The sequence below is a fragment of the Podarcis liolepis genome (assembly GCF_965112155.1).
Source record: "Podarcis liolepis genome assembly, chromosome: 6".
NCBI lineage: Eukaryota > Metazoa > Chordata > Lepidosauria > Squamata > Lacertidae > Podarcis > Podarcis liolepis.
In genome coordinates, this window is record NC_139559.1 from 14,223,065 (window position 1) to 14,250,580 (window position 27,516).

A 27,516-nucleotide genomic window follows, 5' to 3' on the forward strand; every position below is an offset into this window, starting at 1 on the left:
CGGGGACACGCTTCCCCCGCGCCTCCAGGAAGCGGCGCTCGAAAGTTCCGGGCTCCTGAGGTAGGCGGGGAAGGAGGGAGAGCGCGGGAGCGGCGCCGGCCAAAGAGCTCGCGGTCGTAATGGTTCGCAAGCGAAACTTCCGGTTTTTTTCGTCAGGTAAGCCGGCTAGGCGACTCGTGGGGCGAGAAGTCGGCGTGGGGGTTGTGGATAGCGCAGCCGGCAGAGGGTGAGACTCTTTAATGTGAGGGTCGTAAGTTCGAGACCCGTGAACTCCGGGTATAGGGCGGTGGATAAATTCAATAAATAATAGTAATAATAATAATAATATTCCTGTATTGCAGCGGGTTGGACTATAGATGAGTGGAGTCCCTTGTGTGGAGGGATTGCTATGGTCGGAAGCTGGCTGAAGTCTAGTGGTGGAACTTATGGAAGCTGGGCAGATGTTGGTGGGTGGAAGTTGGTGGAGCTCTCCCCAGTGCAATGCCCGCAGCAAGGTGGTGCAAGCGGGTTCCAGTTCACCTTCAGAAAAGCCGGTCAATAGGACCTGGTGGATATTTGTGGACTGAATCTGGGGGCATGAATGTAAATGAATGGGGGAGCAAATGTGGCCCCACTGGTGACCTTCATGGATGTTGACTGCCGCTTGTTTGTGAACAAGAGGTTTCGAACGTGGCCAAGGAGAAATGGTGCTTGCATATGCTTGCACGTGACGCGTAAAAGGTGAAAAGGGGTTGTGCACGTGCGTGATGAAACCCATGGAAGTTGGCAGGCTGAGTTTGGTGGAAGATGGGCAGGGTATAAATAAGAACATTATTAAATTATTATGAAGTCTGTGGTGATGCTGCTGGAGAGCCTTTCCTATTCATTGTCTCTACGTCTGAAGCCAGGAGAGATTTGGTCAAGACCACCCCACAGAAAGCGATGGTGAGAACTGCAGGGCTGAAGCAGGGCTGCTTGTCTTTCTAAATACCTCTACTGGTAGTGGCCATTCTGTCTTCAAAGGCAGGTAATGGGATACGACACACCTGAGTTGGTATCATGACGCATGAAGGCTGAGCTGAGTGACAAATAAATAAGAAAAAAATAAATCATTGCTGAGGTGCCCCCATTTCTTTCTCACAAGAACACACAGCGATGCTGTTGCAGCTTAATAACAACAGGGAACAATATCCAGTACCACGGAAAATATACAAAGCGACCACACCAGACACGTACATGCATGCATCCCCTCATGCACTCTCTCTCTCACACATTTTAAATATACATCTCTTTGTCTTTCTCAGTCCAAGTGCATCTCACAAACCACACACACACACACAGAGATAACAAATTCATCTCTCTCTCAAAAGTGCACATCCCCCTCTTTCAAATATGTGGGCACCTGCAGGAATTTTTCGGGCGCAGAGGTGGGGTGGGGTGGAGAGGGGCATGGAGAGAGTGGAGCTGGCTAATTTCTCAAAAAATCTTTTTTTGAGAGGAATGGTATACAGTATATGTATGTTTCACTTCACAAGATTCCAGAAATGCTAGAAACGTTTTTGTTTTCAAATGAAAGCTGGGAATTATGGCTCCTGGGATATTTTTGCCTCTTTGATTAGTCCCAAACATAGTTCGTTGGTGCCCAAAGAAGGTGTTTGCAGGTGTCATGGCACCCTTGGGTGCTGGGTCGGCGATCCCTGCTGTAGTTCTTTAGGGCTAGGCAACTATGTTGTTGTTGTTTAGTTGTTTAGTCATGTCCAACTCTTCATGACCCCATGGACCAGAGCACGCCAGGCACTCCTGTCTTCCACTGCCTCCTGCAGTTTGGTCAAACTCATGCTGGTAGCTTCGAGAACACTGTCCCACCATCTCGTCCTCTGTCGTCCCCTTCTCCTTGTGCCCTCCATCTTTCCCAGCACCAGGGTCTTTTCCAGGGAATCTTCTCTTCTCATGAGGTGGCCAAAGTATTGGAGCCTCAGCTTCAAGATCTGTCCTTCCAGTGAGCACTCAGGGCTGATTTCCTTCAGAATGGATAGGTTTGATCTTCTTGCAGTCCATGGGACTCTCAAGAGTCTCCTCCAGCACCATACTTCAAAAGCATCAATTCTTCGGCGATCAGCCTTCTTTATGGTCCAGCTCTCACTTCCATACATCACTACTGGGAAAACCATAGCTTTAACTATATGGACCTTTATTGGCAAGGTGATGTCTCTGCTTTTTAAGATGCTGCCAGGCAACTGTAGGCCAGAATAAATGCATATATGCTGCTGGTTTGATAAAAAAAGAGAGGTGCTGGAACACATACGCTGATAAAAATGTCGCGGGAACCAGCACAAAATGGCTGCCCGACCAGCAGCAAAAGAAGAGTACAAAAAAGTTTTCTGTGTGTGTTTGTATGTATGTATGCCCCATTACTTCACAAGTCTGTCTTCCTTTGGCTTGTTTGCAGCATAGACATGACTGTAGATGGTGCTATGCAATAATGAGTAGAGAACACAGGCCTCAGTATTAACAACACACATTCTGGGAGGCTATATAAAAACCAGAGAGAATATTGTGGCTTGTGTGTTGCTTAGCATGTGTTGACTTAACCTCACCAGGCACATCAGATTGATGTGATCTGCGGCTCTGTGTGGGGCAGCTACCCTTGGGCCTGCTGGGGAAGCTCTGGGTGTGTGTGCAAAATGCTGCTGTTGGGTTGGGGGACAAGCACAGATTGTCTCCGACAAGAGCCATACAAGCAGTAGTGTCGGCCCAATTTTGTGGAGCTCCCTGCAGAGCTGAGGCTTCCTCTCTGTTGACAAAGACCTTTCTTTTTCAGCAGTCCTTTGAAGCAAGTTACTTGCTCTCTTACTTGTGGTTTTCATTTGTTTTTAAACACTGTACTATGATTTTACAGTGGTACCTCGGGTTACAGACGCTTCAGGTTACAGACTCCGCTAACCCAGAAATAGTACCTTGGGTTAAGAACTTTGCTTCAAGATGAGAACAGAAATTGTGCTTTGGCGGTGCAGCAGCAGCAGGAGGCCCCATTAGCTAAAGTGGTGCTTCAGGTTAAGAACAGTTTCAGGTTAAGAACGAACCTCCAGAATGAATTAAGTTCTTAACCCGAGGTACCACTGTACTGGTACATGCGTCTTTCTGCATAAGGGTTGCAGCAGTTTCTAACACACACCATGGCCAAAGCATTTTAGGGCTTTTTAGGCTAACGCTAGCACCATGAATTGTAACTTGAAAGAGCAAGTCACCCATGCTAGGAAACAGGCTGCCAAGTCTCTGCCTTTGGAACAGTCACAGAGGGCAGTCCCATGTGGGGCAGATGCAGTAGTCTAGCTTTGAGGGTGCAAAGGCATGAATGCTAGCTTCCCAGCTTCAATGACACGTAGCTGGATGTAAGTGATGAATTTTAAGCAGTAAAGGTAGGCCAGTTTCCAGTGAAGTTATAATGTTTGCGTCAGTGAGAAGAATAGGCTTAAACTCCTGTGCTTCCTCCGTTTGCTTCCTTTGATCCTGCTGTCTTAATTAATAACTCTGACATCCGCGTTCTCTCAGAAGATTTATCTCTCTGCATCTGAATGTTTCTCCCTGCCAGCTAAATGAAACAAGTTGATTCATAAAGCAGTTAATGCACTCGAATGTGGTCTGATGTTCTTTCCAGCAAAAACAGCTCTAATCGAGGAAGGATCTCTTTTCAGGCACTTGAGCAACAACTGCTTTAAAGATGTCTTTCCAAAGAAATTAATAGCCATTGCGCATTTAAAAGTAAAAATAACCAGTGAAATAACAAAGATATTTTTAAGGTTCAGAAACACTGCATAATGTATATTTTCTTCTTGGAACTTGAGTGGAAAGAAATAGCCTGACTCTGCTTTATATTAAATATCATTTCATCATTAATCATCTTCAGGGGAGAGCGATGGAAAAAAAGGGCCACTGATTGGTGGCACTTCCCCCTGTGAGCAGCAGGGGGCAGGCAAAAGTAGCTCTCCAACTTGTTTGGTCTGCAAGCTTTTTATAGTAAGCCTAACAGATTCGTTTGTCTGGTGCATCACCAATATTCTCATTCCTGCCTAACGTGATGAATTGATTTTCAACAGGGTTTAACTTGCGTAGTAGGAACTAAAATCCGAAACATATTTATACAGACTTGAGTTAGCTATACAAGAGGGGAAAGTAAGAAACAGTGTGACCTCCTTATGCAGGCCTGCTCAAAAGAAAGCTCCATTGAATTAGATGGAGCTTTCCCTCCAGATAAGTGTATAGAGCGGCCGTGGGGAACCTGTGGCTTTCCAGATGTCCTTGGATCATAACTCCCACCTTTCCTGACCGCAGGCCATGCTGGCTGGGGCTGAGGGGAGCTGGAAGGCCGCACGACCCCCGCTGCTGGTGTATATAGGATCCCAGCCAAAATGAGGTAAACTTGAGTAAAATAATGGCGGACAGCAGAGTGAATGGCTGCAATAAAAATATTATTAATGGCAGGGTTTAGTCAAGATTCTGTCACAGCTTCAGAAATTCGGGGTGAGGTAGCCAGGGTGAGAAAATCAAGGCCACGTTCGCACATTCCTTTAAAGCACTATGGTACTGCTTTAAACAGTCATGGCTTCCCTAACGAAGAATCCTGGAACCTGTAGTTTGTTCGGGGCATTGAGAGTTCTTAGGAGACCTCCTTTCTCCTCCCATCGCTACAATTCTCAGACTGGATTAACCATCAATCCTTCTTCACGGGAAACTTGGGGAAGTGTAGCTCTGTGAGGGTTCGGGGTTCCCGATCCCTACCTAGCCCGTTCAGTCAACCTCTCCCCATGTAAACCAGCCCAGACTCGGCATCCATCATCAAAGGCCCTTCTTTGTGTATCATGTCATTACTTAGGAGGCAGGTTTAGTCGTTGTCTGAAGACTATCCCTGCCTCCGGGTCTGGTCTTGACTGGATGGATATTGGAATCAACAAGGGAAACCCACATGACCTGAAGGTGTAATGCTAGGTCAATGATTCATAAGACCACTGCCATCCATGACTTGATCGTGGATGGAGGACTTGACCTGGCATGTATAACAGAGACTTGGTTGGATGAAGCAGATGGGCCTGTCTTAGCTGCTGCTTGTCCACCAGGTTTCTCTTACGCACAGCAAACCAGGACGTGTGGGCGGGGAGGGGGGGGTTGCAGTGATTTTTAGGAAGTCACTAGCTTGCATCAGGCGTCCTGCTGGGAAGACCCAGTTCTCTTGAGTGCATGTTCTGGAGGTGGGGCAATAGGGGCAGTACAGGATTCCTTTTGGTGTACCGACCTCCCTGCTGCACCAAGGATTCCCTGCCCGAGCTGCTTCAGGTCGTGGCGGATGTTCTCCTGGAGACACCTAGTTTGGTTGTCCTAGGGGATTTTAACATCCATGCTGACACGGCCTTACAAGGGGCCGCTCGGGACTTCGTGGAAAGCATGGCCTCCATGGGGCTGTCCCTGAATAAGTTTGACCCAACTCATAGCCGCGGACATGCCTTAGACTTGGTGTTTACCTCTAGTGACGTGGGTGATCTGACACTAAGTGAAAGTGAAACAAAAGAAGTGCCATGGTCAGATCACTTCCTGGTGCAACTGGACTTCTCCGCGAACCTTCCCCTCTGCAGGGAGGGATTTTAAATAAAAATATGAACAGGACTCCTGTTTTTGCAGAATGTTGGGCGGGTTGGGTCTGCGCGTTAGACAGCCTCGTGTGTCTCTCAACATTCCCCTCTCCAGCTGGGTCTCTCCTGCCAAGATGCAGCTTTGCGTAATTGCATATCTGACTTGTCTGAGAGGAGCCTAGTAGCTAGAAAGATCAGGGATTAATTAGTTACATGATGTCACTGCGCATTAAAGGGAACCAGAGCACGCTGGGAGGGGATGCTTTAAAAAAGTGCTTGTTATGACTGATTGAAGTCAGGTGCCAAGAGGCTGCTCTGGCTGAAGAAAGCAGAATGCCAAAACTCCCTCTGTCTGCAGGAGATTCCTGCTTTGAATGCAGCCGCTCTGAACTTAAAAAGCAAACCACATTTCCAGAAATGAAACAGGAGGGTGCAGGATGCAAGAGTGAGGTTTAAAGATACTGTGGCCGCCTCATTAGGTTTTTCTGCTCTCTTCTGCACCACCTGTTTACTGAGCACTCTTCCTGAGTCGTTTGCAGGGAGATTAGACGGTGTTGGCTATTTAACAAGCATCCATACAGATTGTTTGCAGGGAGGTTAGACGATGTTGCTCCAAAGCAAGAGTTATCTCACGTTTTCCTGTCGCTTTCCTTCTTGAGAAAAGCCTGGTCTTTGAGGGTTTGTTGTGCAAGACTTCTCAAATCAACTATTATTGCTTAACCTGAATTTGGTGGTATGCAATTTGGATCCCACCCCGAAATAGCGACAATCGGAAAGCCTGGTTTCCTTGGATCGGCACTTGCATATCGCCGAAAGAAAGAAGAAATGCATTACCGAAAAGAGGGGGCAGGATTTGCATATCATTTCCCTTTTCTGATTTAGAAATAATTGTCGTAATTTAAGTAGAAACACAGTGCATTTCGCCATAGTAGGGAAGAGTGTGTCCAGGTGACCTTTGGGTACCTAACTGCTCGGTCTGTTGTCCAGCTGCAGGTATAACCATTGTTGGGCAACTTTGAGGCCCCTCCTGCTCTCCTTTCGTAGGGTTCTGTATTTTAAAATTGGACTTAAGACTGGGCAACCCTTCCAAAAGAGGCCTGTCCTCTGTAATGTAGGGCACATGTTCTGTTGGGAATACTGCCAGGGAGATATAGTCCATCATGGCCCCAAGCCGTCTGCCGGACATCCATCGATCTCCCGTAGTCACGCAGATCCAGCAATTAGCGACACGAAGCCTCAGAAATAGACTGCCACATCTCAGGCTCGTGCACACTCTTTATCAGCAGAAAACACAGCCAGAAAGCTGCACCGCAGAAGAGCATATTTACAGACTTTATTTAGCGTTGAACAGAACAAAGGAATACATGACCGTTCTGAGCCAGTGTCTCTGACCGACTGCAAAATCGAAAGGAACAGCAAACATAAACATCCTGTGAACAGGACATGCGCAGACTCTGTGACTCACAAAGCCTGCTCCCTTTTAAGGTGGAACGGAAATATCCTAATATGTTCACCCTCTAGAATGTATGACTTGTGGGAGCCATCACACATCAGGAGAAATGCCTGGGGCAAGCTTTCAAGTGGTCCGTCCCCCGTACCCCCATTTCCTCTCATCTCCTTGATTCTCAACCGAAGCAGCTGTCTAAGTTTTGCTTTGTTTCTCCGACCGGATATGTGCTGATTTGGGCTGGCAGAATTTCAGGCAGAAGTAAACAAGCCACCCCAACCTCTCCCTGTGGGCCAAGGGTTTCATATCCATATTCTAATATTATCTTGCCATTAATGATTTGGCTGCGAGTTGGGTGTAGGGCAGGGGTGGTTGACGTTGGCCAACCTAAATGGTCACTGCCGATTGCACTATATTGTGTCATCTGACTTCCGAGGTGACAGAGTGACATTAAGTGAAGGGTTTGTCTGCCAATACGGCGACACTCGTTTCTAGGCCAGGGTGGAAAATATGATCTTTTCCTGTCCACAGGTTAAGTGGCAATGATTTGTGTGTCTCTGAGTAATGGGGGGAAAGAATGGCATGATAAATACTTCTGTGGTTCAAGAATTCAGGCTTCTCCCTCTTGACCATCAACTGAAAGCATCACTGCTGGTTTGAGAGAAAAAACTCAAGAAGCTACAGGATCAATATGGATTGTGGGTTAACATTGTGTGTATGTGGAGTCAAACTTTTAAAGCAATCTCATACCACTTTAAACAGCCATGGCATCTCCCAAAGAATCCTGGGAATTGTAGTTTGCCAAAGTTGTCAAGAGTTGTTAGGAGCACTCTTGCAGGGCTGTAATTCTCAAGCGTTCTCTTTGAAGAGGGACTGATGGATAAACCACTCTAGAAATTGTAGTGCTGTGAGAGGAATATTGGTCTAACAACTCCCAGCACCCTTTACAAAGATCAGTTCCCAGGATTCTCCAGGGGAAGCCATGAAGAGATTAAACAAACTGAGGATTGGTCTCTAGTTCTATGAACAGCAGGGCTGGCTGAAGACATTTTGCTACCTGAAGTGAAGGTCAAGATGGTGCTCTTCCCCTTACCATTATTGTAATCATTAAGAATGAATTTCTGTTTATTATTTTCCAACACAAAATTTTACCGTGTACTATTATATTCCGTTGGAAGCTCCTGCAGCCAATCAAAAGCCACAGAAGCAGATGTTCGGGTTCTAAAAGAATGTTTGCAAACCGGAACAATCACTTCTGGGTTTGCGGCGTTCGGGAGCCAAAACATCCAAGTTCCAGGGCGTTCGACAACCAAGGTACAATTGTATTTTGCTGCTGTAAACCGCCTTGTGTATAGTAATTTAGAAAGGCAGTATACAAGTAAAAAGTGAAATGAAATTCCCTGGACAGACGGGAGTCGGGACTGGCACAAAAAACTTACTTCAGCCTCAGTGACAAGGGGCAGAGTTAGTATCATGTCTGAAAGTCTTGAGTCTCCCATGGATGTTGTCCTGGGATAAAGCCACGTGTCATTCCACGCAACTGCACTTTATTGTGGCTGCCAATCAGAACAGCATCTCAAGCCCCAGAACAAAGTAATCACAACCATGTCTTTTCTTCGCAGGCGCTAAATAAATAAGCGAAAATCAGAATGTTAGATGGGAGGAGCGGCATTCTTGCCTGCAGCATCGAAAAGAGATTTTGGCTGTTTACACAGAGCAGAGGTGTCACATAGCAGCTGTTTGCTGTGAAGACCTGAGAACTTAATCTCCCATGTGCAATTAAAACCTTCAGATGAGAGAGGCAGGTGTAAACGCCTCCGACATTGCTCATTCCAGGCTTGTTTGACATACACTTTCAGGAGCATGCTTGTCGAGGCAGTGTTGTGGTAAGAAAAGGGGTGTGCAGCCTGTGCAAAGAGAGGAGCAGGGGTGTGCTGAAAGGCAAGCTCTCGAGTACCTGCTGGAAGATTAATAATAATAATAATACCCCGCCCATCTGGCCAGGCCTCCTCAGCCTCTCTGGGCAGCTCCCAACAGAATATTAAAAACACGATAAAACATCAAACATTAAAAACTTCCCTAAATAGGGCTGCCTTCAGACATTTTCTAAAAGTCGTGTAGTTGTTTATTTCCTTGACATCTGATGGGAGGGCGTTCCACAGGCAGGGCGCCACCACCGAGAAGGCCCTCTGCCTGGTTCCCTGTAACCTCACTTCTCACAGTGAGGGAACCGCCAGAAGGCCCTTGGCGCTGGACCTCAGTGTCCGGTGTCTGGACCTCAGTGTCCAGTGTCCTCAGCTGAACCATGGGGCTGGAGACACTCCTTCAGGTATACAGGACCGAGGCTGTTTATATCCAAAACGTTATATCCACGGGAATCCCGGAAGCTGACGTATACTTACTCAGGCCATTCCCCAGTACTTGCTACAGTGGTACCTCGGTTTACGAACTTAATGTGTTCCGAAAGTCCGTTCTTAAACTGAAACCGTTCTCAAACCGAGGTGTGCTTTCCCTAATGAGGCCTCCTGCCGCCGGTGCCCTTCCACTGTTCAGCTTCCGTTCTTAGACCGAGGTAAAGTTCACAAACCGGGACACTACTACCAGTTTTGCGGAGTTCGTAAACCGAATAGTTCATAAACAGGGCTGTTCTTAAACCCAGGTACCACTGTACTTTTGAGACCCGTAAGCTGGAGATGGCTGGGATCTACTGCCTTCAAACCACTGAGCTATGGTTTGCTTGAGTTTGCTTACTTTAACTCTCGTCCTGTCTCTCCTTCCTTGCTGGCATTTCAGAGGCATTCCCTTCATCCCCCCCCCCCAGCTCTCATTGTTGCTGTGGCATCTAGTTAAAGTGCCATTGTGCTTCATGCTCCTGAGCAGGCAAACTGGTTTAAGAGCCTCTGGTCTACATAACCATACTGAATCGTGTGCCTTATCGCTCTGAATCACTCCCATGAACTTGTAGGTCCTACTTTGCTCCACGGGAAAGCCAGTTTACCTTTGTAACACAATTTATAACACCATGCTTCACAGGACTGTTCTCACCTGCCTACCCCCTACCTTCCGGCAGGACTATTTGACACAGGCCAATGCGTTTCTCTCCTTACGCGCACTGGGAAAAACAGATTTGGTGCGCTGCTGGTGGGCCATCCATAGCCAATGGGCTGTTTCAGATTTTCTGGGCCGATGCTGCCCTGGACAAACTCCAGGCATGCAGAATCTGATTTTGCTTTTTTGCTAGATCCTTGAGATTAAGATATACCTAGAGCTTGGTGCGAAATACATACACTTAGAATGGAAGAACTGTGCACCCAGCAGTTTGTTTTAAGTCCCAGAACTGAATGGATCTCAGAGTCTTCCGCACACAGATGCCCTATCCACACCTTTTCTTCATTTCGGCGGTATAACTTAGGGAGGTAGAATCATATTTTTTTGTGGCCGACTTTATGAAACAGCTGGGAGTCAGAAAGCCTGACTGAGCAGAGGAACAGAAACTCACAGCAGGATGACTTTGTGAGATGGGCAAGTCTGACAAATCCCTATGGCTACCTTTTTTTTTTTTTTTGACGTTTGCAGGGTATATCTCTTTCTCTCTCTCCTGATGGCTTGCAATCTCAAGTTCTCTCAAAGCTGGATAAATTATGTCCTGGGCCCCCTGATAAAATCATTACAAGGGAACTGAATTGCTCCTGTGGTTGCATGCTTCCTTTTCCTGAAATGCCATTAAGAGGATCAAGTGCATTTGTGTTTATTCAAGAGCGTTTCCTAGCAGGTTTCTGATGTAAGAGGGAAAATGGGAGAGGAATAGGAAGGTGGGGGAGAGAAGCGAGAGGCTGATTTGGGTTGATAAGTTGCAAGTGAAAACTGGAACCCTAACCCTTCTCCCCATAGCCCACACGTACACTTACAAGCCTTTAGTGGCAGAAGCATACTCTTGAGGTAAGGTAAAGGGACCCCTGACCATTAGGTCCAGTCGTGGCCGACTCTGGGGTTGCGCCGCTCATCTCACTTTATTGGCCGAGGGAGCCGGCATACAGCTTCCGGGTCATGTGGCCAGTGGAAACAGAAACGCCATTTACCTTCCCGCTGGAGCAGTACCTATTTATCTACTTGCACTTTGACGTGCTTTTGAACTGCTAGGTTGGCAGGAGCTGGGACTGAACAATGGGAGCTCACCCCGTCACGGGGATTCAAACCGCCAACCTTCTGATCGGCAAGCCCTAGGCTCTGTGGGTTAACCCACAGCGGTATGCTTAGGATAAATGGAAGGCACTCCCTGCTAGGTTGTATAACAGCACCAGCTTCTTCTCCTTTCTACACTTCGATGCTCTGGGCTGGACTTTTATTCTGGAACCTTCCACAGAACTCAGCAGATCTGGAGCACGTCCATGCAGGGGCAGTTGGGTATACTTGCCCTAGACCTTGGAGGGCTAAGTTGGTCGGGGGGCCCACCAGGGACCGGCTGCTTTAGTCTAGCAAGGCCCTGGGCCTCGAACAAGATCTACACTGCAGGGTTCGAAATTAGCAGGGCACCAGGCGCATTTTGAGCCTAAAGAGTATCCATTTGCAAACTCCTCAAAAAGTCTGGGTGCCATTTTTTTTGCACTTGGCTGACACTCAAGGATTACTGAAATGCACGTGCTTTGAAGCCTCGAAGTAGATGTTAAGGACAGACAATATGTTAAGGCATTTAACAATAAAGAGTAGAGTGTTTTGAAGACTGAAGTATGGTACCAATATTGTTATTGTAAACAGGGGGTGGGAGAGCCTTTTTCCAGACCGAGGCCCACATTGCCCTAGGAGCAACCTCCTAGGGGCCACATGTCAGTGGTGGTGGTGGAGGACAGAAGTGAAAGTGGGTGGAGCTACACAGATCATGTGATCTTTGTACAGTAGGCTCCATCCCAACCGGACAAATGTGAAAGCGTTCTTCGCACACATCTCCTCAACCCCGCAGCTGGAGCACAAGCTGCAAGAGCAATATGATAGGCGAGATCGCTGTGGAGGAAGGAAAGCTCCAAAGGGCAAGAGGACGGGTTGGGGTTGCCATCATCCCCTCTCCCCTGCCTCAGAGGGAAATGCTGCCAGCACAAGACAAATCCAATCCTTTGGCTGTTCAGCTATTGGCATGGAAAAAGGCAAAGCAGCAGAAATAGAACATGCATCTCCCACTTGGACCACTGTGCACAGCAACACTCTGACAGTCTCTGGAGCACATGCAAGAGAAACTCACAAGGGCATTTTTTCAGTCTCTCAGGGGCCTTAACCCAGTTTCACCTCTGTGTTTCTCATTTTTCCACTCTTCTTCTCCACATTTCCACATCAGTTTGCAATTTAACAAACAAACAGCTGGATAGCTCAGTTGGGTTAAAGTGTGGTGCTGATGACACCCAGGTTTGACTCCCTTATGGGACAGCTGCAGGGTGTGGGAATAGATGATCCTCAGGCTCTCTTGCAACTCCACAATTCTATGAAAAGAACCCGTCCTTTATATTGCATGTTCATGTTGATTTGTGTTCTTAAAGCTGTTGGGGGGCAGTCACAGTACAGTGGTACCTCCGGTTGCGGGCAGGATCCATTCCGGAGGTCCGGTCAGATCCCGAGGTTTCCGCAACCTGAGGACCGCTTCTGCGCATGTGCACATGGCAAAACCAAGTAAAATACTTCCGGGTTTGCTGCTTTCACATCCCGAAGTTTATGTAACCAGAGGGTTACGTAACCGGAGGTACTACTGTATTTCAATACAATTTGCAGCTGCAAAAGTTTTTGGGTGGTCACATGGGTTCATTTCCTGTCAGGGCATGTACTGCAGCTCCCTGCTGAAACCCTACAACCATTTATGCCACAAATGCTCAGGTTTCCTTTTTGCTGCTTTTTGTTGGCTATAGGACCCCCAGCCAGCAATAACAGGGAATCGTCGAGGAAGCATCGCAGAACAAACTAAAGGAGAACGAATCCACCCCAAACGCACTATTATTGTGCTGCAGAAGACAACTCACAATAAAACATCAGTCTGGAGGGCCCTGAACCGCTGACCTCAAGGACAAAGCAGGCTCGCTTAATTTCAACTTGAGTCTGCAAAGTACAGCATCAGTTCTCTGCAGTTACAGGAGCTTTAGTTTCCTTGGCTAGTTTTTTTTTGGCTGCTAGATTTCTCTTTATCGCTTCCCTAACTACTCTTAGGATCCCGTAGCAGCCTCCTCCAGAAAGATTAGGGGAGTATTTAAGGAAGAAAATGGCCTCCGATTCCATTAGCAGCAGCAGCTTTCCTTTTAACTTAATTCTACGTTCTGGACTTTGTTTATGGAAGTTGCCATTAATTATGTTTTTCATCAGTCACTGCTCAGAGATGGCTAATGGCCCGGTACACCTAATTAGTCCTTTATGTATGATAAGGTTTCACCATGTCTGTAGTTAGCAGGGGAAGGCTGATATCTCTTGCGGGGCCGTCTTGCAACTGGGGCTGCCCAGGGTCTCCTGGTATGTGTCAGATTGTGTTACCGATCTGTTCCGCGGCTGTTTCCAACATGTGGGCAGCTGTAGGCTGCAATTACCAGGACGTGATGATAATGGCAAGGGCCAAAAGCGGGCGTCTCGTGTCGTTCGGAACATTCTGCGGGAAGGGTGAAACATTCAAGATGCCTCGCAGGACCCCTTTGAAGGTGGCAAGGGCAGAGGCTGGATGAGGAATGCCATTTTATTTATTCCTTTGAGGGATGTGAAGAGAGAGGAATTTGCTCGGGCTTAGCAGTCGTTCTGTGGCATCAGGGCTGGTGGCGGAGAGCTGCACACAGGCAGGCAGACTCTGAGCAACGCTCTTGGTCTGCAATTTCATCTGAGTCCTGGAATGAGGTTGGGAGTGTGGGGCTGCCCTGGATGACTGCAGAGTCCAGATGTCTACTTTTGGCACAGCCATATGATATGGATCATATACAGTGGTACCTCGGGTTACATACGCTTCAGGTTACATACGCTTCAGGTTACAGACTCCGCTAACCCAGAAATAGTGCTTCAGGCTAAGAACTTTGCTTCAGGATGAGGACAGAAATTGTGCTCCGGCGGCACGCAGCAGCAGGAGGCCTGAATAGCTAAAGTGGTGCTTCAGGTTAAGAACAGTTTCAGGTTAAGAACGGACCTCCGGAACGAATTAAGTACTTAACCTGAGGTACTACTGTATACGTTAGGGGAGGGATTTTTTTTTCCTTCAGGGTGTAGTGGTTAAGAGCGGTAGATTCGTAATCTGGGGAACCGGGCTCGCATCTCCGCTCCTCCACATGCAGCTGCTGGGTGACCTTGGGCCAGTCACACTTCTGTGAAGTCTCTCAGGCCCACTCAGCTCACAGAGTGTTTGTTGTGGGGGAGGAAGGGAAAGGAGAATGTTAGCCGCTTTGAGACTCCTGAAGGGGAGTGAAAGGCGGGATATCAAATCCAAACTCTTCTTCTTCTTCAACCGAGGACCGCATGCCAGTGGTGGGAGGAGCCAGAGACAAAACTGGGCAAAGCATTAATATAACATTTAGCTTTGTACATTGGGCTAGTTTCTGCACACACACACACACACACACACACACACACACCCTCTGTCCAGGCAAGGAAGAGGCAGTATGTCACGGGCTAGTTGGATAAAGATCAGTGGTGGGAGGAACCAGCTGGGGAACCCCCAAGTGAAGAAGGCTCAGAGCCTGGGGATTGGTGGTGGGACAATGATGAGTGGTCAGAGGACTGGGGAGAGGAGGTGTCAGAAGGTAAAAGTGCTGAGTGGGCTGGGAGACTCTCTGGCAGAGAGAGGTCCTGAAGCTGAAGCCGTAGAGTGGGATGAGGGAGACCAAAAGACAGAGATGAGTCAGGCTGGTGAAGAGTCATGGTCACCCCCCACTCCTGCTGTGACAAGCTCCCCTCCCCCATTGTCTCCCAGAACCAGAAGAGGCATGCAAAGGGTGGAGGAGAGGTTGACTTCATGCAGGCGCAGTCTCCGATTGCTCGGAAGAAGCCCTGGAGAGGCGGCAGGGACTTTTAGTCTTGGCAACTGATATTCATGGAGGAAGAACACCAGGAATGAACTGCTCTGCTCATTAGGCATGACACACAGCCAGGTCTGTGCAGGCCGTGTTTTTGCTGATGGACGAGTTAACTCCATCTTTGAACTGTGTGGTCAGGAAGAGCTTTCGGATGGTGAGAGTTGTTCGACAGTGGGACAGACTCACTCAGAAGGTGGTGGAGTCTTCTTCCTTGGAGGTTTATAAGCAGAGGTTGGATGGTCATCTGTCATGGATGCTTTAGTTGAGATTCCTGCATCGCAGGGGGTTGGACTAGATGACCCAATGTGCCCTTCCAACTCTACAATTCTGTGATAAAGCTGGCACTGTAGAACCTCGCAGATAGGCAGTGCAGTCACCTGACAGCATGAGGTCAGCTGAGGAACAGTGAAACAAATGTGCTTTCTGAAGGAGCTCCTTATAAGGTAGATAATAATAATAATAATAATAATAATAATAATAATAATAATAATAATAATAATTTATTATTTGTACCCCGCCCATCTGGCTGGATTTCCCCAGCCACTCTGGGCGGTTTCCACAAAGACCAAAAATACACTAATATGTCATACATTAAAAACTTCCCTGAACAGGGCTGCCTTAAGATGTCTTCTGAATGTCAGGTAGTAGTTTATCGGTTTGACATCTGTTGGGAGGGAGTTCCACAGGGCGAGCGCCACTACCGAGAAGGCCCACTGCCTGGTTCCCTGTAGCTTTGCTTCTCACAATGAGGGAACCGCCAGAAGGCCCTCGGAGCTGGACTCAGTGTCCGGGCAGAACAGTGGGGGTGGAGACGCTCCTTCAGGTATACTGGCAGCAGTCATTTGCCTTTCCAGAGCATGGAATATGGCAATATAGTAAAATGCATATGAAATGCACATTGAGCCCCATTGTTCACCTGGGCCTCGATCCAGCTCATTGGCTAGCATCTGGCAATACCCTAACATACCAGGCTAGGAAGACAGACAGTGGACAAAAGGCGGGGAAATGAAAGAGGTTATAGACTTGCCAGTCTTTGAAGAATGAAGTTCTGTGCTGTGTTACCCGCTGGTATCTAGCTATGAAAACACTCATTTCATCACAGCCAACACAATAAATTCAGACTCGCAAGCCAACGTCTAGATGGGCTTAAATCATCTCCCTATCTCCTAATGGCATTTATACCTTCCACTTGATGATGAGGGTTATCTTGCTGTTTGGAAATCACAGCCTACAACTGTTGGGCGACATTATCTTCAGACTCAGGAGGAGATTAATTGCTCGGATTTCCCAACCAATCTCGAGAAACGTACTGGCACCCGTTCAAGCTTTCAGATTCCAGCTGCCTTTGCCGACTTCTTTTACCCAAACGCCGCCTCCTATACAGTAGGGGAGGAATAGCAGATGGCGGGTGATTGATAACAATGCCACAATCCTGCAGAGGGTTTCTGTTGACATCACAAAGGCAAATGGAAGCAGCTTGAGCTCCTCCAGAGGATTTTCCTTTCCTTTTCTTGGATTTGGCAGGAATTAGCTAGCCACTCCTTTGTCCTCAGTTTCTGTGCCGGGCTCCCCCACTCAAATTCCGAGCTCCTTCGAGAGAAACAAACATCTATAAAGCCACACTGTTCATTGTTGTACTCAAGAGCTGCTGTTTACATTTTGATGCATGAGAGGCCAAGAACGTCGGACGCTATCTCCAAGCGGTCAAAACAAGCCTGGAATGATTACCCAACAAAAACAATGTCAGCCCATGTTCCCCTTTCTGCTCTGATTAATCCGTCCCAATATGACATCAGTAAAAAAAATGAGATCTTGGCCAAATCTCTGGAGTGTGCTAAAGAAGTAACCAGGGCCTTGCTGAGGGAGGGGAGAAGCATGGCCGATCTGCAAGAGGCAATCGTGACAACAATGCAGCCGTCCCTCCATACCCTAGCAAAAAAAAATATAATGGGGATCTAACTGCAAACCTAAACACGGTTTTGATTCGATTGCAAGCAGAAGAAAACAAAAATGTGGGCCTTGCCCCTTCCAGATGTCCTTTCTATTGTGTATTCATGTTGATTTTTTCTTATCAGAACAGATATACACAATCCTGTAGATACATGTTATCCTGCCTTCATGTTTGTGCCTGCAAAGGATTTGGGGTGGGCATACTGCTTCGTTTCTGATCGGCGCATGTCCTGCAACTTCCTGCTGAAATGCTGTGAACTTTTTAAGCCAGAAATATTCCGAGGTTGTTGTTTTCCTGTCCTGCTTTTCTTGTGATGTGGCACGAAAGCGCCCCTCCAGACAGCAATGTGGTGCAATAACAGTGGGGTAGCCCCGAAGAACAGCTAGTAAACCAGAATAATGTGCGGATGAGTCAGTATAAATCCACACTAATGTGCATCCTGACTGGAGCAGAGGAGAATTGTAATCCAAAACATCTGGAAAGCACCACATTGATAAAGTCTGTTCTAGAATCTAGATTTTCTTCTTTTACATCCATAAAACAAATCTTTCCCCAAAGCATTTGGGATTCCCTGCAACAATCTCAACCACAGAGATTGCCCATTTTGCACTTTTCCATTTATACCTTTGCACCGTTTAAATAATTTATACCACCATTGTGCCAACAGCCATAATACATACATGTCAAAAAGGTACTCTTTTAAAATACGTTGTCCTGTCAAAACTTACTAAACCCGAATTAAGAAAGCCCTTGGTGCAGGCTTTCTTAATTTGCTACCCTCCAGATGTTTCTGGAACAAGTCAAGTTAATAATTCGAATTCAAACCGTGGTTCAGTATCCTGGCTTGTTCCAAAGCTTCTAACCATAGTTTGCTGGTTTGAATGATACAGGAAATTATAGCTCATGGAAGACTCCTTGCTTTCTTTACTTGCTGTCAGAGAAGGGAGAGGCAAACAGGCTGCTTGCATGCCTAACAGGCTCATTCATATCTTGCCTTAATAAGCTGACATATGTTTGAATACAATCTTTGTCTTGCAAGAAGACTTGTCATTTTGTAAATAAATTATTAAGAATTTTAGTATTTTACCATCAGCTTAATTTAAGATAGTGTATCTTCTGCTGGCTTTGCATAGTTATGATTATTCTGCCTAACTTGGATTATTTTCTGCCTTTTTCTTGGCTGAGCACACATCTCATTTGTTAGCTAATTTAGCCTGTCCAAAAATATATATATATATTGTTGAAAGATCAATATTTCCTTATTCCCTGTGTATTTATTTACATTGCCTTTTCTGGAGATTTTTCTAGATGCACACTTTAAAGCTTAATTTTTTTAAAAAAACAACAACACACAGAACTTTCTCAGGACCTCAGAATCTAAGAGCATCGGCAGCAAAAACACAATCAGTTCAATATTCATTTCCCTGTCTGCTGTGATGAAATGACATAACTGATGCAATGCACATAATTAATCATATAAATTACGCAAATTTCGTTGTTGCTACATTATTCAACACTGTTTATTTCAATGCAAAGGGAACACATTGCAAAGGCGTGGGTGGGAATGAAATAAATCACTGTTTGCAGACTGAAATTGCCAAATTACTTTTATAATTTAGAAACTCCATCGCATTGCAGAGCTTTTATGCTAGATCGTCTAAATGCATTCCCCCTCATCTGTACTGTTTGGAAGGTTTAAAAAAAAAATCCCCTTCCAGAACAGATTCTGTTCCTGTAGTAAGAAAACACCAGATACAATACACCACATAATTTTGGATTGCCCTCTTCTCGACGCCCATCACAGAGGTCTCCTAGAGAGACCTTACAGCTCAAAATATTGATTTGCAAAGAGTCTGTAATCCAATATTTGTTGAGGGATGATTCTCCCAAAATGACCAAGATTGTTTTGGGGTATCTAGCTAAGATCTTTAAAGCTAAATCTAAAGTTGCCTGATTTATTCAATGGTGGTTATCTAGTCTTTTATATATTATATGAGTTTGGATTATCAATGTACTTGGATGACTTTGTATGATCTTATTATTTTACGGTGTTAACTTATGCCAATAAAGGCTAGTTACAAGTTTCAAATTCAGTAGTGATGTATGGAAGTGAGAGCTGGACCATAAAGAAGGCTGATCGCTGAAGAATTGATGCTTTTGAATTATGGTGCTGGAGGAGACTCTTGAGAGTCCCATGGACTGCAAGAAGATCAAACCTATCCATTCTGAAGGAAATCAGCCCTGAGTGCTCATTGGAAGGACAGGTCCTGAAGCTGAGACTCCAATACTTTGGCCACTTCATGAGAAGAGAAGACTCCCTGGAAAAGACCCTGATGTTGGGAAAGATTGAGGGCACAAGGAGAAGGGGACGACAGATGACGAGATGGCTGGACAGTGTTCTCGAAGCTACCAGCAGGAGTTGACCAAGCTGTGGGAGGCGGTGGAGGACAGGGATGCCTCGCGTGCTCTGGTCCATGGGGTCAAGAAGAGTCGGACACGACTAAACGACTAAACAACAACACAAGTTTCAAATAACTCCAGTGTTGGGCACTGCAAATTGCACACACCATAGGAAAATGTGCATCTGCAACAGTAAAAAGGAAAACTGAGAGGCGTAAGGCAGTCTCCCCACCCTCCTGTCTGAGAGTGGTATCTACATCTCCTCTCCATACATCTGCCTTCCATACTGTGCTGCATAAGTAAAGAAAAGTCTTCAACAAGAGGAGGCGGGAATGCAAGTGTTTATCCTATGGGGCAGTGAGCATGAGGTCCCTGGCAATTCCTGAATATCATCAAGGCTGCTCCTTTTTCATGCTAGATTCCTCCATGCTAGATTCCTTGGAACAGCTCTGAGGTGGCGCCCCAGTCATCAGATGGTCACCACCTGAGTCACAGTCATGAAAAGCAGCTCTGTTTTGTAGTTCAGGAAAGCATTGTGGCAGCAGGGCTAGACTTGGCAAAGCCTGATACTTCTGCATGGCATTGGGAAGAGCGCGGTCAGCGCTGGGGGGGCCTGGAGGTGAGCCAGGAAGCAGCCAAGCAGGAACGCCAGGCACTGGGAGAGCTGCACCTGAGTAACAAGTTATTCAGACTAAGTAGATGGACCTCCATCAACAGCTTTATAGGACTTGCTGGAAACCCATCTAGTGGACACCTCCCTTGTGCCAGCGCCGGCTCTACTATTAGGACGAGTGAGGCAACTGCCTCAGGTGGCAGATCCTGGCAGTCCCCATGGCAAAAAATGGAACACTGACCCTCCAACCACTGTCCACACACAACTAGTTCCCCACCCTGCCTGCTTTCAATCCTACGTAGAACTAGTCATCTGGGCATCCCAGGACCTCCATACACACTGCCCAGCCTTGCGCCCCAGAGAGGTCACTTGGGTGCAGCAAAAACCATGTGGGAGGCAGTGGTTAGGAGTTATAAGCTCAACTTGATTGGCATAAGGCAGTGGTTTTGAGCCAGTGTGCCATGGCACCCTGGGATGCCTTGAATGCTGGTCAGAGGTGCCATGGGCAACACTGGCCTCTGTCGCTCTTCCCTCCCCTCCCTCCTCTGATGCCCCCTCATGTCTCTACCTCCCAAAGCCTTGGGCGGCTGTTTGTTGCAGCAACCCCCCGCTACAAGCTCCCCAGGCGAATGGTGCCTCTGGGGCTGGCCAGGGGGTGCTGGTTGCCAGGAGCTGAGGTGACTCAGAGTAAGCAAGCAAGTGGGTGAGGGAGTTCAGCTGGCCAGTCTGCCAGCCCTTGCTATTGGGAATGGATAGACAAGTGGGAGGCTGGGCAGGCAGACAGGCACTGTGCTGGCCTTTCTTGTGCTTGCTGTGTGCAAGGCTTGCCTGGGAGCTGAGTGCACAGTATTGAAGGGGAGCCTTTCCGCCATGCAGGCCCAGCAGCACCCACTGCTGTCACTGCTGCCTCCCAAGGTGAGGTGCTGGCCTTACATTCACCTTTGGCCAGTCTCTGTTGGGCCACTAAGGCTGGGGCATCCAGGCCACTGTGGGGCAGTGTGAAGAGGCACCTCTCTTTGGGGCAGCGGGGGCATCTCAGAGACCTGGGGCAGCAGCAGTGGCTGCCCAGTGGACTCCCAAGGAGAGGGAAGAGGAGGCTGAGGGAACACTCCACAAGGGAGGGCATTTGAAAAAGGTGGAGAGGCTGCCAGCTCTGCAGGCAAGGGGTGACATAACTGGGCTCCTAAGCCCCACAAGGGTGCCACAGAAAGAATGTAGTTAGTCAAGAGAGCCGTGGACTCAAAAGGGTTGGAAACCTCTGGCGTAAAGTATGAGTGCTACAGGTAATAACAACAATTTTATTATTTGTACCCCACCAATCTGACTGTATTGCTCTGGGTGGCCTCCAGCTTACACAGAAACATAATAAAACACCAAACATTAAAAAACAACAACCTCCCCTCTACAGGGCTGCCTTCAGATATCTTCTAAAGATTGTATAGTTACTTATCTCCTTGACATCCCTCCTTGATATCCCTGGGGAGGTTATTCCCCAGGGAAGGCGCCACTGCCGAGAAGGTGCTCTGTCTGGTTCCCTGTAACTTCACTTCTTGCAGTGAGAGAACCAGCAGAAGACCCTTGGAGCTGGACCTCAGTGTCTGGGGTGTGTGTGTGTGTGTGTGTGTGTGTGCAGATGCTCCTTCAGGTATACTGGGCCGAGGTTGTTTAGTGCTTTAAAGGTCAGTACCAACACTTTAAATTGTGCTTGGAAATGGACTGGGTTGCCTCTGTCAGTGGGAAAGATAATTTTGTCTCATGGGTTAGCTACTGCCTTAAGCCAGGCAGCCCTGGTCAATAAAGTGCTGACCCGCCACGGTCCGCCTGCTTCAATGTGTGCTTGGAGCTCGCAGTATCACTTGACAAGCAGACTGAGCTTCTGCACCAGGCAAAAGCATAAAATAAAACCCTCTTGCAGGGCCATCTTAAGCATATCTGGCGCCGTGGTGCAAAGCTCCCTCTGACGCCCCCCCCTTCCCAGAGTTTTTTAGGGAGGACAGCGCTGCCGGCGGGGCTGGAGGAGGCGGGCAGTGGCTGGAGGGTGGCTCCTCCAGCGGGGAAGAGGCAGAGGCTGGACATGGCACCTCCCGGCTCAGCTGGCTGCTTTGTGCTACGGTGGCCATGGCAGACGGAGGCTCTGGGCGCGGCGCTGCTTCAGTGTGGCATGGCGGAGGCCAGCGAGGGAGGTGAGCTGATGTTGGGAGGCACCGTGTCCAGCCTCCGCCTCTTCCCTGGCGCCCTCCAGAACTTGGCGCCCTGGCATCCTGCGCCACTAGCCTCTATGGGTAAGACGTCCCTGCCCTCTTGTGCCAAGCAAGCTGGAATGTCAGGACCATGCGTTCTGGGCTGCCCACCAATCTGTTGCAGGTCAATGACAGCCAGTCCAGGGAGTGGCACTGTTACTTTTTATGATATTTCATGACAGTTATATACCACTTGAATGTAATGAAACCTCAAAGTAGTTTACAAAAAGAGTAAAACTTTGCATCACAAAGTTTCAAAGGAGAGCTGTGTTTCGGTTCTCAGATTGCTTCAGAAAATATGAATTTTGTGGTTTGAACTGAATGAAATTTCTTTCCCATTCCTATCTGGAAGTGTTCTGAGTCCACACAAGCTTATGTCATAATAACTTTGTTAGTCTTCAAGGTGCTACAAGTGTCTTTCCCCCTCCCTTCTTTTTTTGTGCTGCAAGAGACTCGGGCACGTCTACCGCACTGGAAACTGTCCTGCAGATGACCTTATGAGTCCATCTGTCCTGAAGGAGATTGGCAGAACTTTGAGAGAGTATTTATCTATGTGCTCTTGGCTCAACACCTGCACTGGGTGCTAATCCAAACAATAAAATCTTTTGCAAAAGATTCCAAATCCATGCTTGCAAACTCTTAGCAGGTGGCTGTATATTTGAATAAATTCATCTCATTCCTGGAATGGACTTCTCTCAAGTGGCCCATCTGGCTAAATCCAGCTTGTTAAACCTGGAGGGCACTGATCCGTAAACCTATTGCGATGGCCCAATTAATACCGGGAAAGGCTTGTGACTGCCAAGCCAGGGCACCTGAGACTGAGGGAGGCGAAAGGAGAGCAAAACGAAAAGGAATGGGTAGCCTGGTGGAAACATCCCATTGTTGAAGTGATTTTGAAGGCTCCTGTCGAAGCAATTGCCGTGTTTATTGTGATTGTTATATCACATGGGCACAGAGTGGTTCTCTGCGTTTTCACCAGGACCACCCAGGAGCCACGTGGGTTCGGTTACTGGATTAGCAAAATGGAGCAAGTAGCACATAGCCGTTTCAAAAATAATATGGCAGCGGCGAGCAAGCCACAGGGAGACCGCCGGGAGCTGAAGTGCATTTTCCACTCGCGCCAGTTCTGCCCTAGTTTGCAGCAAAAATTAAGTCTCCATATGCCAGGAATGGTTCCCAAAAGAATGCCATCTTTGCAGGGTTTCCGCCTCACATATTCTACAATCCAGGTTAGGCCTGGGATGAGGAAGGAGCTGCGATCAGGCGAGGTTGGAGGGAGCGCCCATAATTGAAAACACAGAAGAGGAAAGAGGAAATGAGCTTCCATTTCCAGGCCAGAGATCTTTTCTTCGTTCATAATCCAAGACCCACTGTTCCGCTACTGAGAACATTCTGAGGACCATCCATTTCCATTACCTTGGGTGTCTTATTAACAAAAAACAACAGCAGCTACTGCTATCATCATCATCATCAACAACAACAACACTACAAAAATGGGAGTTGTTTGGGTCATGGCGGTTTTGAGGCATTGCCCGGGGATTGGAACGTGGCAAGGAGATTGAAAGTTGGGGAATGGTACAGATGGGGGGAGTATAAAATCATTTTGAATACTCATAAGATGATGATGAAATGTGGATAACTCAATTGAAGGTTGGAAAAATGAGGAAATGAAATTGGCAGAGGAGCCCATCTCTACTACCTGACTATTTCATCAGCTTCCTGAACAATGGGCAGACATTCTGAATTGACTCATTGCCAGTCAACAGCCAGGAATGGGAGATCATGCTTTCTGGACAACAGTGGAATTGCCTAGAAAGGGGGCGATTAGAGGTGCTTAAAGCTCCCCTCTTCAATGGGGCATAGAGTGGTATGTGTATCTAATATAGTGGCTCAAGCTGCAATCCTAACTTATGAGTGTTTAGGTAAAGGTAAAGGTAAAGGGACCCCTGACCATTAGGTCCAGTCGTGACCGACTCTGGGGTTGTGGTGCTCGTCTCGCTTTATTGGCCGAGGGAGCCGGCGTACAGCTTCCGGGTCATGTGTCCAGCATGACTAAGCCGCTTCTGGCGAACCAGAGCAGCACACGGAAACGCCGTTTACCTTCCCGCCAGAGCGGTACCTATTTATCTACTTGCACTTCGTGCTTTCGAACTGCTAGGTTGGCAGGAGCAGGGACTGAGCAACGGGAGCTCACCCCGTCGCGGGGATTCGAACCACCGACCTTCTGATCCCACAGCACCACCCGCGTCCCTTATGAGTGTTTACTCAGAAGTAAAATAATAATAATAATTTTTAAAAAATTGTCCTGTAGCACCTTAGAGACCAACTAAGTTTGTTCTGGGTATAAGCTTTCGTGTGCATGCACACTTCTTCAAATACCTTTTTAAATTATTTTTCGACTGTGTCAGACCAACACGGCTACCTACCTGAATCTACTCAAAAGTAAGTCACTCTGCGTTCAGTTAGGCTTACTCCCTGGTAAGCGTGCACAGGATTGCAGCCTGTTTCAAGGAACATTTTGACCATTCTTGTGATGCTCCAGTTTGCAAACCGCTAGATTAAACTAACCAAGGTATTTTAAGGTTATTAATGTGGTGGGGAAGTTCTTCCCTGTGATCTTTCACCTCCCTAACTTGTTTGTTATTATTTTTGCATCTCCCAGGCATGTTTTTTGCTTGGGAGTGAGCCCTCTTAACTCATTTGTATTCATTTATTACTCAGACATCGTCAATCAGAGGAGCGCTGCCTGGTGCAGAAGCTCCCTTCTCCGACTGACAACCGCAGTTAGTTAGGGCTTGTGGTATGTGTGGCTGCCCCCTTGCCAAGTCTCCACAGCTGGACAATTTAAACAAAGCTCATTTATGAATCGGCTGAAGGAGTGGGAGGAAATTCCCCAGCACAGTCTGTACACAGCCCACTGGACGGCTTGCAAATCCACAGACGGGAGTTCTAGTTCTCTTTGAGAGCAAATCGAGGGAAAAAGAGGAGAGGGAGCAAAAGAATAGAGGGCACAGATATGTGCAGAATAGGGAGCCCAGTGATGCATTGTGAAAAAGCAGGATTTGCAGCACCACAGAAGAGGTTGAGGAAAAAGGATGGTCAATTTCTGCTCTCTCTTCTGGTGGCTTTCAATCTGGCCTGAACAGCCCTTGAACAGAAGACACTTTCGAACAGAAGACTGTCTTCTGGCAGCCCTTGAAGATAGAGGACTGACCTCTATAGAAAAGACATGGCCGCCTTGATACAGAAAAAGCGCGATACAGAAAATTACTACGCTACAGAAATCGAAAATTGGCTCACCCTGAATTGAAGGACTGGGATCAGGTCAAGTGTGTGCCTGCTCTTGAACACGCCATACATTTAAAGCCCATGACTTTCCCTAAAGAATCATGGAAGCCAAAGTTTGTTAAGTGTGCTTACAGGAATCGTAGCTCTGTGGGGAGTAAAGTACAGCCCCCAATAGGATTCTTTGAGGGAAGTAACTTGGCTAGTGGTGTGCAGTCAGTGGACTAGTCTCCTAAATGTTCCCCTGATGCCTCCTTCCCAAAGCCCAGGAAGCTTCTGCCTGGCTTTGGGAGGAAGGCATGATGCTCTGACAGGTCCAAGAGCCCTCCCACCACCTTCCCAAAGCCTGTCTGGCTTTGGGAAGGAGCCAAGAGGGCTGCAGGGTTCAGCCACAGCCCTGGCATCTCCTTCCCAAAGCCTGGAAACCTTCTGCTCAGCTTAGGGAAGCAGGCGCGGTACTCATGCATGCAATGTCATACCCCCTCCGCCGCCCCGCCTGTTAAGTTGTGGGTGAACATATCAGACGACACAGCGATTCTTCAAACAGCTCTTGTTTATTCACAGGCCAGAACAGAACTGAACTGAAGGGTTCAGCCAGCCTGCTTAAATAGAGCTCCACTAGAACGCAACAGTAACCATTTTCTGTAACTATCCAATCACTGAACGTCACTTTCGATCCCTTATTTGCATATGGGGACCTGAACTATCTACAGTATCCCCCTGCTGGCCCAGGGTGAGAACTTCAGTACATAACACTGCCCAATCACCCTCGCAAGCTGTCACCTCTGGCCCTAACTGTTCCCCTACGAAAAATTTATCCACATGCCACTGAATGTGGCTTAAAGGTGTTTTCAATGTACAATGTGTTTCTAAGCTTGGTTCCCGGCCTAGAGCCTACCAATGTTAACCGGTGAAATGGAACAAGGGCAGGAATACATATAATGTTTTTGTAAACTGCTTGATCTTACAATATAAACTTTGACTTAAAAAAAAAAGTTTGTTTGAAGCTTTTAAAAAAACGATGTCATGTCAAAGGGTCAGGGATGTTGCATATCATGGGTGAAGTGGAGTGAGTGGGGCCCAAACTGGGCACTCTGCCCACTCTGCCCAGTTCCCCAGAACTGGAATTGAAAACTAGGCAAGGTAAAGGACCCCTAGACGGTTAAGTCCAGTCAAACCTGGCTTTGGGATGTGACGCTCATCTCACTTCAGGCTGAAGGAGCCAGCATTTGTCCACAGACAGCTTTCTGGGTCATGTGGCTGGCATGACTAAACCGCTTCTGGTGCAATGGGACAGTGTGATGGTGGCAGCCCACAGAAGCTCTGTTTACCTTTCCGCCACAGTGGTACCTGTTTATCTACTTGCGCTGGTGTGCTTTAGAACTGCTAGGTTGGCAGGAGCTGGGACAGAGCAACGAGAGTTCACCCTGTCTCACAGACGTGAACTGCCGACCTTCCAACTGGTAAGCCCAAGAGGCTCAGTGGTTTAGACCACAGCACCATCCATTCCTGAATTGAAAAGCATGGTACATCTGGCATTGCTAGTAGAGCTCGGCCACGATAGCTAGAAGCCGTACCTTGAAAGCACATGGATTGCTCTGCTCAAGATTTTTGGGAAGTTCATGATGTGAATTTCTAAAGCAGTCGTTTCTGAACTGATGGCACGCACATGCACTTTTATTAAGAGCGCTGTCTTACAATGAAGAAAAGGAAAATGTGAGGCTGTGCTCCCCCCCCCCGCACTCCTTGGGAGTATGAAACCCTTTTAAAAGAAAGAAAGGGGAAAAAAGGATTGAAATTGCCCCGGGTGCAGAGGACGATCAATCGTAAGCAAGTAGCAGAGTCAATGGCTTCCAGTTCTGAAAGGCTGCTATTCTGACATGGCGGAAATTATGTCAGATGAAAATCACATTTCTAAGATTAATGACTAAATGGCAGAATACTGTGTGCTGGGGGAGC

The 27,516-nt window shown here is 47.4% G+C and overlaps 1 long non-coding RNA gene across 1 annotated transcript; it reads left to right on the forward strand.

The window, feature by feature from the left end:
* The first annotated feature begins 7,928 nt into the window (after positions 1-7,928).
* LOC310708955 lies at positions 7,929-8,880 on the forward strand. The gene is made up of 2 exons (XR_014527256.1): positions 7,929-8,364; positions 8,673-8,880. It is a non-coding gene; the product is annotated as an uncharacterized lncRNA (long non-coding RNA).
* Positions 8,881-27,516: the final 18,636 nt, after the last annotated feature.